Raw genomic sequence first — 13036 nt, forward strand, 5'->3', positions numbered from 1 at the left:
CTTTGCATTACTATATGTTGGACCAATGAGCTTACACAAATGCCCCCAATATAAGAACGATGTGATGAATGTGAAGCTTTATGTACACAGCACATGTTGTGGCTGTATGATCCTAGCTGTGGTAAAAGAAACCCTAGGGTCTGCAGTCGCAAAGTTCAATCTGTTAGAGAAGTAGGAAGAATGGGAGGGGCAGGAGAACAAGTGAGAAGTAACAATGCCTCATCTAGAATGGTCCAACTCATTGAAAAGATGGTTTGACTATATATGTACTTTAATAACCTACTTGCTTACTTAAACTTTTAATATTTAATATTTGTTTGTGTAAGGTTGACATCTTGCGGCAGCTCATTACCACTGTTTTTAAAATTTATTATTTTAGTGATTATTTTTATAATTATGATGAATATCCATCTTGTATTTGTAAGTAGGAAGGTGGCTTGGAACAGGATTGTTTTTTTAAAAAAGAAGAAGCTTCCTTCTACTGAGTCAGAGAAACATTTGATGTAGCCAAGTCCCATCTCTCAGAAGAGTCTCAAGCAGAGGACTTTCCCAGCCATGTGTCTTGACATAACAACACAGGAAGGATTTCACTGATCGAACTACTTCTTCCTTGCTATGTGTATGATTTGATTCTGTGGATTTACTACTCAGTTTCATTACACTAATGCGGTTCAGAGAGAAAAAAAGTCCCCAATGTCTTAACACCTGGATTATTTTTAAGTTTTAAAATATGTCTCTACATAGTCTAAGGATCCCAAGCCTATTTTCTCAGATGGTATAATAAGCATGCAAGGGCTTATCTCCTAATCAATGTAGCATCTGAAAAGAGCTTTTTTTCCCTGTGTGTTGAAAAATACCATGAACATTTTTTTCATAGCTTTCATGTTATGTGATTTGTTTAATGTTCTCTTGCCTTTGGCAAGTCTTAGAAAATTATTTTCCCTTTAAAAGGCCGTCACCTCTTAGATGGTGCAAGGGAGTTGTTATATTCCTCTGTTATTTTTTTTCTATATATTTACTTATCAATTCTATTCTCTGAATAGTTGTTGAAAGAACAAAAGTTTGTAAATTATACAACACCAAACAGTGAATCCAGTCCATGGCAGCAAGCCCAGACACTGTCAGATGTTTTTTCCTTTTCCTGGCTGGTTCTTGACAATTATTACGGATTACAGAAGTGTTAACATTTCTGTATTTAAACATTTTTGGTTGTTGTTTCTGTTAAGCATAGTCTGTACTCTATACTACAGCAAGTAGCCTTTTGTTAAACAGAAGGGTTGGCATTAAATTACTATATTTCTGATAGAGATTGGGAGTCAAAAGACCCTGGTTTCACTGTCTGTTCCTGAGCCCTATGTTAATTGTACACCATAATGTTTTTTATTCCCCCATGTAGCTATCAAACCCAAATGTTTTTCATTCATTTTATATATTAATTTTCCAAATTTCTTATGCAAAAATGAAATTAGGCATTTACTTATGCTTAAGGGAAAATAGTGACAAAGTATGTATTGTTCTTTCTACAATATCATGCTTGTTTTAGTAGATTCCCACCCAATCTAGTGATTCATTGGTTTGGGTAAAGAGCTGCTTAGTGTTCCCTAAAATGGAGTGATCTCTTATGAGGAAGTTACTACCATTCTGCTTGAGACTACACTCAATTATCTTTACTTGCCGATTTTTGCCTCTGTTACCTACTTCCTTTCTGAGGCTTCTACAAGGTCTCAGTACTCCGATATTTAATTCAAAAAGTTGCTATCTAGCAGCCCTTGCAAGGGAATATAGAATATGTTGTTGTTGATAAGGGCATTGTAGCTAACTCTTTCTATCAATGACTGAGATCCTGGAATGCTGAACAGTAACTGCAGCAGCTAACAGGATGTAAATTACAGGTCCAGAAGCTGAATATTCAGTGTCCAGGAATTTCTTAAAGATTCAGTTTGGAATGGAGATGGCAGGCTACAGAGCAATCCTGGTGAGGGGTTGGGGGTGCAGAGCACTGGACTCATCATCTGCAGCCCTGCTGGCCAGGGTGAAAGGGGTGTGCCTCCTTTTTTTGCTGAACTAGCTGCAGGCTGCAGCAGAGAGCCCCTCACCAGAAAATGGTGGATTCAAAATAGCTTTGAATCCAGTTGATGACTAGCTCTGCTCTTCCTCTGCCCCAGTGGAGGCTTCAATGGCAGCGGTGCCCAACTGAAGGACTCCTCTGTTTAATACCTATTCCCTCTAGCAGCACTGAGAAGGGGTTAAGATTGCAGCCTTAGTCTCTGTTGCAGTCATCAGGTTAAATATGAGATCCCGGGATAAAGAAGGAATCAATAACTGATTCCCATGTTTTGAAAACATGAAACCCACCTATTAACCAGGTCTGTCTCAAGCCTAAGAGAAACATAAAACCTCCTGCTTAGGTAGAACTTGGATGCAAAGAGAAACATGGTAGTCTTTGTATTAGCAAAGCCAGAGATTAGTTTTTCATGATGCACTTTATGTGGAACTGTTTTTGAAGTTGGTCTGGTAAGTTTAGCTGGTGCAGAATGTTGCTGACAGCAGCACAGCTGCACTGACTGCCTTTATATTTCTGTGACCAATTCAAAATTCTGGTTTAATATGGATCTGGGCAGCAATATCAGATGGAGCATCTCAGTGTGCTTCTTCCAAGAGATGTCCACATGGGAGAGGTCCTTTTATTGGTTGTATTTCTCTCAAACCTCCCACTCCACAAAACCCACAAACAAACAAACAAACAAACAAACAAACAACTATGGAATTTTCTCCTCAAGTTAAATAGTAAACAAAGGCAGCCATGAGGGTCCATAAGAAAAAAACCCTGCAAAATCCACACTTTATTAGGACCAATCAGAATTCCACAAAAAACTGAGCAATGTTTCCAGTTATTCAGTGTACATTAATGTATAATTTGTAACTTGGTGCTCATGTTTAGTCTGAATTTTAAAAGAACTGAAATGAGGCAGATTGTCTTCCATGCATATTGGAAAGATTGAAACAAAAGCAAATGTTTCATATTGGGAATACCTGTAATCATGTTCTCTTGGGACTTGGGACTTGGGTTTATACGTGCACATCTGAGGCAGTGAAGTCTTCCTTTGCATGTTGACTATCCCCCCTCAGTCTCATCTGAAAAGGCATTTCTCAAAAATTTAACCCTGCTACACAAAATTGCCAGTACAGTGGTACCTTGGGTTAAGAACTTAATTTGTTCTGGAGGTCCGTTCTTAACCTGAAACTGTTCTTAACCTGAGGTACCACTTTAGCTAATGGGGCCTCCCACTGCTGCTGCTGCTGCTGCCGTGCCGCCACCGCGCACTTTCTGTTCTCATCCTGAAGCAAAGTTCTTAACCCAAGGTACTATTTCTGGGTTAACGGAGTCTGTAACCTGAAGTGTCTGTAACCTGAAGCATCTGTAACCCAAAGTACCACTGTATTACCACATCGAATGAAGTCTCACAAACAGCAATCTAAAGGAAGTAGCCTTTGTGTTACACTTTGCTAGGCTCAATAGAGACTGGATGACATGTTTCTAACTTCAAAAGTTCAATAATGAGCTTGTTCTAGAACCTTTTGAAAGGCTGTAGCCTTTGTATGTGTTTGCCAAGCTTTCCCTTCATTGTTCCACAGTGCTAAATCCATAAATCATTTGCCTGACAAATATTCATGGTTTCTTGAGGCAAAGCTGGAGCGTTAACTGGCATAACCTATTGAAATATTCCTTCGCCAAATCTTGATAAACTAAAACAACTCTCTAGTAAGCATTGCTGTTTCTCCTCCTGCCTCCTTCATTATTTTGGCACAAGGGTGCTAGCTTTATGAAGAGCTTTGTTGAACCCTATGATGGTGTCTTGCCATTCTATATGGGAGAGTTTTGGTACTGAAAACTGAAGGTCTGTAAGGAAGGGAAAGAGGTGGCAACTAAAAACATCTTCTGTCACTTGCAAATCAGCTTAAGCAGGTTGTCAGAACTTACTTTTTAGTTTTGATGTACATAGATTGTAAAAGGATGTTGCCCACCAAAATACTAGGATGACAAGAACAGTGCCAGGTAGACATGCCCTTAATGGAAGAAGTGGGGTGCGAAAGCACAAATCTAATGAAAATGAGCTTTTGTGAGAGTACTGTACAGCTATGAGAGTAACAATGCAACTGTATGGCGAACAGAGTTATGATTATTTGTATATTGAGCTTTTTTAAGGATTAGGTGAGGTAGTGGTCCATACTGTCAGTTATTGGTTTAATACAATATAAGACTAAGCAGTCAAATTTAACTTCAGTTTCACTAAAAACAAATTAAAATTTTATAATTTGAGAACATGTTTTTGAATACTTTTCAACACTCCCAATCCCCAGAATTTAAATCCAAAAGTTCTATTATATTGTGTTTCAACTGTGATCCTAGTTGACAGGTGAAATAGTAGTTTTGATTAAAATGCTTTCCACCAGTAATGATAGAGTGGAGAAATGACCCATTTTGTGATTATTACCAAGAATAGAGGCCAAATTTGCAATCAACTGTTGAGATCATCTATGTATTATCTCCATTCTCACTTGCTGCCTTTGACCAGGCTTATAATAGTCACCACATGAAGAATACCAATGGCTTTAACATACTGTATTTATCAAGAAATTCTTGAAACTCTGCAGATCTACTTCACAGAGAAACTGCTTGTATTCTTGTATTTGTTTCATGATAAGAAGGCATCATGGTGTTTTTAGAAACCTAAGTTTTAGAATTCCTTTTACTTAATCAGGAATTTTTGGATGCTTATAGTGTAATGTTTCAGGGGAATTGCTTTTGTACTATGTATTCTGAAAGTCAGCAGAAAAATATTGCTCTTGGCTACTGTCCTGATTAAACCAGACATTTTAATGTGTATTATGATAGGTTATTTGATGGATAGTCACCTGTACCCTGTGATCTACTGAAACTTCGCCATTTGGGTTGAGCCTTAGTTGCTCAGTGTCATAATTTCCCATCTTTTCCTTGATTAATATTTCCTTTTGTGATCTGAAGGGGAAATGTCTGGAGGTTTCTTTCTCCTTACAGCAATCACTTAGGATAAAGAGGGGATGATCTGTTGTGCCTTTAAAATGGAGAGATGCATTTTGTGGAAAAATTATAGTACACAGTAAGTTGTATAAAACACTTCCTGGAGTTGGCAAGAAAGAACAATTAGGCAGTGAATTTGCTTATAATGATTTTATTTTGAAAAATCATTGGGCTTTTCATATACTGCTGACTGAATTTCCATATTAGATGTCATGTGTTTAAAACGCAACTTTTCCATATGCAGTAGTCATCAGGATTGATGATTGATTCACATATGTATGTATAGTAGCTATTCAGTGACTCATGGCTGAATTATATCCATTGAAAAACACTGTATTTGAGATGACAGGAAAGCTCTGCCTGTAGTGATGTGTAATAGCTGTTTGACACATGCAAATCCAGAGAGGGGTCTGAAGGCACATGATACAGTCCAGCTGCTGAAACTAAGCAGATCTGGGTCTGGTCATTGTGCTGATCATAGCTTTCATATAGTTCTCAGGCCGTCTAATCAGAGCTCCAAGGAGGAAGAGGGGTGCTTTCTTTTTATCTCTCTCTCATCACTTCCTGTTGCAGCCATCAACTGATGAATATACAGCATGCCTATTTGAGGCAGTTAATTGCTTTTATTAACCCTTGCAAGTGCAAACATAATTGATAATAATTCTCTCATTTACAGTGGTACCTCGGGTTACAAACGTTTCAGGTTGCAGACTCCGCTAACCCGGAAGTAGTACCTCGGATTAAGAACTTTACTTCAGGATGAGAACAGAAATCGTGCGCTGGTGACACGGTGGCAGCAGCAGGAGGCCCCATTAGCTAAAGTGTACCTCAGGTTAAGAACAGCTTCAGGTTAAGAGCGGACCTCTGGAACAAATTAACTTCTTAAGCAGAGGTACCACTGTATTTATTTTTCAGAATCAGTGACGTTTCAATTCCACTAAGGTAGAACAGAATTAACCTGCTTACAGTCCCCAATGAGTCTAAGCAGATGTGAATCCAATTCTTTCGGAACTAACCACTCTGTTATTTGGATTACACAGGCAGAGATTAAAAGCAGTTTCTGCATGGGGGCATCTACAGATGTCTTCTGCATAGACAATTGGAAATAGGTGTCAGACCTCTTCATGTGTCACTTGCATGAAGGACCAGTGCTGAGTGGTAGCACATACAACCTATCTTCAAGGTCATATGATTCCTCCTGGCCCCTCACATGTGTAGGGATAATGTCTGAAGAGGAAGCCTTTTTTAAAAATCCATGTAGGTTCACCATGTGGTTTTGAACCCTGGAAGATTCAGTTACTAGAGTCCTGCCGAGCATACGAGATAGAAAAGGCTTCCCACTTCACAGGGATAGCTTCAAAATTTATTCCTCAACACATGAGGCTGGAGCCATGTGACCTCAGGAGTAGAGCTAAACAAAGATTCCCATGGCCCTTTTCATCTGTGTTTATGAGTAATGTGTGAAGGGAGCTATGAGCCACCCTACATAGGGTGTTCATTCACATGTATTTCCTCCTGTGTTTTATTGTTTTTCAAATTACCTCAGTAGGTCATTGCAACAGGTGAGGTGAGTCTCTTTAATCCTTTTATTTCTGGTGGTTTCTGCACTAAAAGCCACCCTGCCCACTATTTTCTTATACCTGTATATTCCACTAATAGAGAAGAGCTTCCAGGGGGCAATCTTTAGCAGGAAGTTTGACAGAAGTGAAAGATTAAGAAGGCTCTCTTCCTCTCTCTTTGCCCATGCCAGTATTCCACAGCACCTGCAGCCTTTCTGGCTGCATATGTAGATAAAGGAAGCGGTAGTAAGGGAGTGGAAGCTATCTGCAAATGTGCTGCTTGCAGTTTGACCCTGAGGTATCTGGTAAACACAATTTCTTGTTTTACATGAGTGGCTTGTGTTTAGGCATCTTGATAGCTGCCTTTGCGCCCCGCCCCCCGCTGTGTGTATTTATTTTTTTCAAATAAGAAATTACAAAATAAAATTGAAATGCATGCATCGCAACAGTGTCAGCACACAATAAAGGTAAGTTACGGGAACTAACAAAAGAAAAAAAGCATTTCTTACATAAATCATCAAATGAAAAGAATCCAAGTCCCCAAAACTCTCTCCCGCTTCATTGAGATTAAAATGCACTTAAATACCATAAAAATAAATGTTAGTGGTCATCATAACACCTCAATAAACATCAAAGAATATTTACTAAGTCTTAAGTAGACCATTTTAGGAATGTTAGCAAGTATACTCTAGAAAAGGGAAGCAAGCCATTAAGAAACGAGCCAGTCTAGATTGGCCCCCACTTTAGCCTAACGGATAAGCTTTTTCCATCACCAAACTGTATCACAATCGTGCCCGTTAAGTGATTCTTATAAGCAAAAGGCTCTGGTTTCCAGCCCTGTGAACACATAAAGCAGTGACGAGAGCTGCTCTTTACACAAAAGGAAGCTTGTCATGGAAAGGAGTAAAATCAGGTCCCTCTGCCACCTTACCTCGTTGTGGTTCACTGCCCTCCCTGCCCCATTCCAGCTCCACTACAGGGAGTGAGTCAGGCAGGGAGAAACAGCAGAAAGCAATAGAACATAGAAAGGTAATGAAGGGTGGGGAGGTTCACTCTTGTTCTCTCTGCAGTCCTTTTTGAATCAGTACTAAATCTGCAGACCCCAAAATGTGAATGAGCAAACGTGTTTAACGTGTACGTGGTTGCATCTCATGTCTGACTAGGCCTACAGCTTTTTGAAAGAGCATGCAACCCCTGAGCAACAGAGAAAGAATCTTCTGTTTGGAAGGTGTTGTCGCTGTACTAGGAGATATGTGTCTGGCTTAACACTTCCTTGCCACACCTTGTTAGAAGAGATTGTATCTTCAGTCATCAAGCAATCTGAAAGCAAAGGGTACACAGGAAGATTCGTGCCTGTCTCTTCATAGTTCTATTCATCATTGTGTTGTTTTTTTAAAGTTCTTCAGAACTGAATGAGTTGCATCATTATTTTTAAAAAGGAAGAAAAAAGAAATCTTGTGACACTTGACTTGAAGCAAGAACAAAGACTCCATAAAAAATTATCAGGTGGAACACTGAAAAGATAAGGCATGAATCCTTCTGTGTACTTATTGCTATACAGTTGTCTGATGATTGAAAGGATGACCTCTTCTAGCAAGGTGTGGTAAGGAAGTATGAAGCAAAACCCTTGTTTGCTGGCACAATGCCATCAATTTCTAGACGGAAGGATAAATTCTCCCCTTGCTCAATACAGGAGATTCAGTTTAATGTCTGGAACAGCCTGCAAAATTTGTAATCTATCAAGGAGAACACAACCCACCAGCCACATATGGTAGCCCACTAGGGGCTTGATAAACCCCTCCTATTTGCTGCCTGCCTGGCACTGTAAAAACTGTTGTTCACTGCATTTATTTTGTGGGTTATAAGTTGTGCAGACCTGATACAAGACCATACAGCACACAGGAGGGGAGAGTGCTTTTGTGTTAATGTTCTGTTTGCCGGTTTCCCATTGACATCTGGTTGGCCACTATGAGAACAGGATGCTATACTAGATGGGGCATTGGCGTGATCAAGCAAGTTATTCTTAGGTTCTTAATATTTAAAGTGACAATATATTTCAGGTGCTTGACATTCCCTTCTGCTTTTTATAGAACTGCTTCCCATGTATCATCATCATCAATGGTAGTAGTAGCAGCAAATTTAATACATACCCTTTACCAGCAGGTTCCAGGGCAGGTTATAACACTTTACAATTCAGTATTAAAAACAGTTACAGCAAATTAAAGTCACAGTAATAGAGTGGGTGCTGAAAAACACACCCCAGATGTCAAAGGCTAGATAAAAGAAGAGTGTCTTTGGCATTCCCAAAAAACTGGATAATGAAGTTCCTAGGCATGCACCTTTGTGGCAAGGTATCATCCACGTATTGGGGACAATTCCCTCCAAAACCTCTGAGGACAGCTCCTAGCAGTTTCATATATATGTCAAATAGCATGGGGAACAAGATGGAACCCTGCAGGGCATCACAGGAAAGCCCTCATAGTGTTGAACGGTGGCCTCCTGGAACTACTTTCTGGAAACAGACTTGGAGGTAGGAGCAGAACTGTGGAGGGTACAGTGCCTACCTCCCTGAACCATTCTAGAAGCATACCATCATCATGTAGAGAAGCCAAGTGGCTGCCTAGCTTTCTATGGGCCCCATGTTGGAGGCCCCCAGTAGCTCCTCCATTGTCATACAGATGCACCTGGGTGCTGCCTGCTGCAGGTGCTCCTCTTTCTCCTTGCTGCTGTCCATCGGCTCTCTTTTACCTGTAATTCTTTGGCATTCCACTCAAGCCACCATGTGTGGGCAGCCTCCATGGAGGCATGGCAGGAGCTGAAGTGTGGGTGGTGACCTGCAATCATCATAAATGAAGACTGGGCTCAACAGTGCTACCAGCTGCTGAACAGTGCTACCTGCTGGCTGCTGGCAGCTCTGAGCTCAACCAACTAACCTACAGCTCACGTTAAAAACAACCAGTTCAAATGATCAGGCCTGCCATCAGTTTTGATGCCTTGACACTAAGATGCACCCAATTGCAAACCATCTAAATGTAGGCTTGTAGTACTCTGTTGAATATAGACAAATGGCTTGGCAGGTAGCGGCAGATGCCATGTTGTAGCTTAGTAGAGCCAGTCATAGTTATCTTGATAAAAGATGACAGTTTTTCTAGGGGAAGATGGTTTTAAAAGCAGCATGAATTTTATTAGCTGTGATAAAGGATTCTTTAGAAATCAGGATAGACAAGACTAGAATCTAGGTGGTGATTCATATGTTGTGCCTATTTTGTACACCTGACAGGAAGGGCGTGTGGCAAAGAACAGAGGAAGGTTGTGTTTCAGCGTCACTGAGTTATCTTATATTATTTCTATATTGTTTCCTGTGATAGCTTATGTTACCGTGAGTCACTACTTCCTTAAAAAATAGAAATGCTCACAACTAAATGGGGATTTCAATAGAAAACTTAAGTGCCATTGTGTTATCTCTGGATAAAAAGAGCCATTAATATGTGTCAGCGTCATCCAGGAGAAATATGATTCTGAACCTTGGGTGCTGGAATGTTCTGGTAAACTTCTTTTGTGTACCCTCAGACTTTAATCACAGCACTGTCAAGTAGTATCTCAGGTTTTGCCTGTATTAAAGGTTTTGATTTCACCTCAATTCACGAGCACAATCATTTTATAGAGAGGAAGTGAAGGAATGTTACCACAAATGAGTGGTCTTCTCTAATCACACAATTGGCACAGATGGTTTTTCTTTCTTACATCCACATCCATTGTGAACGCAACACAATTCCCATCTTCTCTCTTAAGTTATAGACACATGAGGTGGGAAACTCCCTTGTCCTGCCTCCTTCTGTTAGACAGCAGATTGCAGGAGTAAATGAGTGTGGGAGATTGGGAACAGAGGGAAACAAAGAGGCACAGGACATGGGAGCAGCAAAGAGGCGGAATAGAGCAAAACGGGGAAGGTTAAAGTTAAGGCCTAGTGAAAAAGAATGAGAGTCCAGTGTGGTCCTGTTGATGTACAACACATTTGTGAATCACCCTCTTAGATCTGCCATTTGCTACCATGGCTTTTTAGAAAGCCTAATAAGTTTTCATTTTCCTTTTTATTTTTTATTTTACTGCTAACAATTCCAGTTTAAGAGAAAGCTGAACAAAGGAGGGGGAGGGGAAGGAGCTTAATTATTTTATCCTTCATCAAAAGATTCCAAAGCAGTATATACAGATGTGAAGAGTATGATTTATGTACCATATAAATTCAACCCAAAAAAACCGATAAGCATAACTACATATATGTGTGGCGTAAGCCACCCATTAGTGTTCATGATCTAATGGCTTATTGTGGGCATTAGATGCTTGTTATCAAAACAGGGGGGGGGAACCCCTAAAATGACAACCCAACCTTATTTGAGTTCTAAAGTTCAGACTGTAGTCTGGATTTAACAAAAGAATGTGCATTAAGGCAGAGAACCATGTGGAACATTGGGTCAGGACTTTGTGATTTTGCAGGAACAGTCACTGCTGCTGTTCAGTTTTAAAACAAATTAAGCATTAAGTTTGGTTGCTCACACAGTTTTCTCTGTCTTCTTTGGAACCTGGCCACATGTAGTATGCACTCTGTGCAAAAATATAAAAACCTAAATTTTGTGCCAAAGTAATCCAAATTCTGTGCAGAGAAAACCTGGATTGTTTGGCCAGTAAAAACTATGCATTTTGTGGGTATTTGCATTTTGTGCTGATTTTGTATAATTTATATTGCATATCATAGATGTGGAGTGGCAAGAATCTACACAGGGTGCTGGAGCTCCACTTCTCAACATCGGAAATCTTATTCAGGCATATATTTTGCTTCCAAGATTACACCAAGAATGATAGATAGATGGTAGATAAGTAGATGATAGACAGATGATAGATAGATGATAGATAGATGATAGACAGATGATAGATAGATGATAGATAGATAGATAGATAGATAGATAGATAGAGGGTAGAAAAACAGATTTTTAGGAAGCTGAGTTTTAAGATCTTTAAAGAATTCTGCGTTTTCTCTCTGCTTTAGGAGAATCACAGGATTCACATAGCCCTGGCCAAAATCTTCAGCATGTTCTGAACAGTTACTACCTGATGTGCTATTTGTGCACTTTCTTTTTTCATGTTCATAAAGAAGGAGCGCAAAAAGCTTATCAACCTTAGTCACTTTTATAGCAGGACCATGTTGATCATTTTATTGTCCTTTATGACAACGCAGTCTTCCTTCTAGAGATTTAGAAGTGATTCATTAATTTTTTTTACTAGTCTGGGGCTTTTTTGATAACAACTAGTCTAACAAAGTGTATCACTTATACTCTCCACATCCCTGTGTACTATGGTAACATACCAAATAAAGAAACTTTAGTGAACGGATGCTTACATGGTAACAGTGATAGCCGCAGCTGTCCTTTGTCAAGATGTCACAATTACAGTAATGATGGCAACTGTCATTTAAGTATCATAGCTAGTCCACAGGAACTTTTATCTGCAAGTCACACACCTGCATGAAGAAAGCAAGCAAGCAAGCAAGCAAGCAAGCAAGCAAGCAAGCAAGCAAGCAAGTAAGCACGCACTGTCTGTTTGTATAGATTGGTCATCAGTCTCATATATTCCTTGTATTGATATATTATTGTTTGCACTCGCTTCCTGTTCTTTGTCATTTTCATTGGACTTCCTTCGATATTAGCAAACTTGTCCATTCTTATCCATTTTTCCACAGTTTTATGCATTTTTATCCTCTTGCACCTCCAGACAAGCCCTTTCATGTTTAAAACAAGTTGGTTTTTTTGCCCATGTGTGTTTCATCTAATGCCTGCCTCTATGAATGTAATAGGAATTCTTCTTCTTCTTCTTCTTCTTCTTCTTCTTCTTCTTCTTCTTCTTCTTCTTCTTCTTCTTCTTCTTCTTCTTCTTCTTCTTCTTCTTCTATTATTCCCTATTCCCCATCCATCTGTCTGGGTTGCCGCAACCACTCTGGGCAGCTTACAATGTAATAAAAACAGCAAAATGTCAAACTTTAAGTACTTCCCAATACAGGGCTCCCTTCAGATGTCTTTGGAAAGTTGTGTACTTGTCTATCTGTTTGACATCTGATGGGAAGGTGTTCCACAGGGTGGGTGCCAGTTTTCTTTCAGTTTGCTGGTATTACCTACAGGAGAATGGTATTGTAAATGCAAGGAAGCATAATTTGGGGGAAGAAAAGGACGCAACTGAAGCACTATTCAGCATTGTGTTGTGGTGGATGTTCTGTCTGGGGAAGCATTCTAGCTTGTGAGGCACAGCAACCCCTCTCCTTCCCCCATGCACTGTTCTGGGTGTTTCCCTGACCACCCAAAGAGCCAGTTTCAGGTGACATGGAGGTAGGGTGGAGAGGGAAGAATGCTGTATTGTACAAATGAAC

At 39.8% G+C, this 13036-nt stretch overlaps 1 protein-coding gene across 14 annotated transcripts in view; it reads left to right on the forward strand.

Annotated features, from left to right (window-relative positions):
* MECOM (MDS1 and EVI1 complex locus) overlaps positions 1 to 13036 on the forward strand; it is a 457986-nt gene that overhangs the window by 252073 nt on the left and 192877 nt on the right. The window lies entirely within an intron of this gene.

The sequence above is a fragment of the Podarcis melisellensis genome (genome assembly GCF_964234715.1).
Source record: "Podarcis melisellensis genome assembly, chromosome: 5".
In the NCBI taxonomy this organism is placed as follows: Eukaryota; Metazoa; Chordata; class Lepidosauria; order Squamata; family Lacertidae; genus Podarcis; species Podarcis melisellensis.